The 393-nt window shown below is 45.5% G+C and overlaps 1 protein-coding gene across 1 annotated transcript in view; it reads right to left on the bottom strand.

Moving 5' to 3' along the window:
- The window catches only part of cct4 (chaperonin containing TCP1, subunit 4 (delta)), a 29,843-nt gene that overhangs the window by 2,461 nt on the left and 26,989 nt on the right, over positions 1–393 (bottom strand). The gene's annotated exons all lie outside the window — the stretch shown is intronic.

The raw sequence follows: 393 nt of genomic DNA, 5'->3' as shown, positions 1-393 counted from the left end.
GGTCAAGCAAGAAAACGAGACGCAGACGGTAATGAGCAGTTAATAGACTATTGCAAGAGGGACGCACACACGAGGAGCAACCTATCTGCAGCGTAGCTCCCGGGTAACTTCAACGGTTTTCTCAGTAACCAGCCGTTTTATTGAAAAACTCACAAAGATTCACAGGTGTTGATACAAAGCGGACATCTGTTGTTCGGTTTATGCCTACGCTAAAGAACCAGGGCAAAGTGCAAGCCGCTTGGGCGACGGGTACTTTGAGTGACCTCCAAAGCTAAGATATTTACTACTTGTGATACACAGCAGTGAGACATTTACGACCTCTTGTAAGAAACAGCAGCAACACAGAGAAGACAAAGAGGGAGAGCAAAGAGAAACACAGTTTGTTAAATGTGC

This window comes from Etheostoma spectabile, chromosome 5 (assembly GCF_008692095.1).
Source record: "Etheostoma spectabile isolate EspeVRDwgs_2016 chromosome 5, UIUC_Espe_1.0, whole genome shotgun sequence".
NCBI lineage: Eukaryota > Metazoa > Chordata > Actinopteri > Perciformes > Percidae > Etheostoma > Etheostoma spectabile.
Note: the sequence above shows the minus strand (reverse complement) of the source record. Positions and strands in the feature narration are given on the sequence as shown.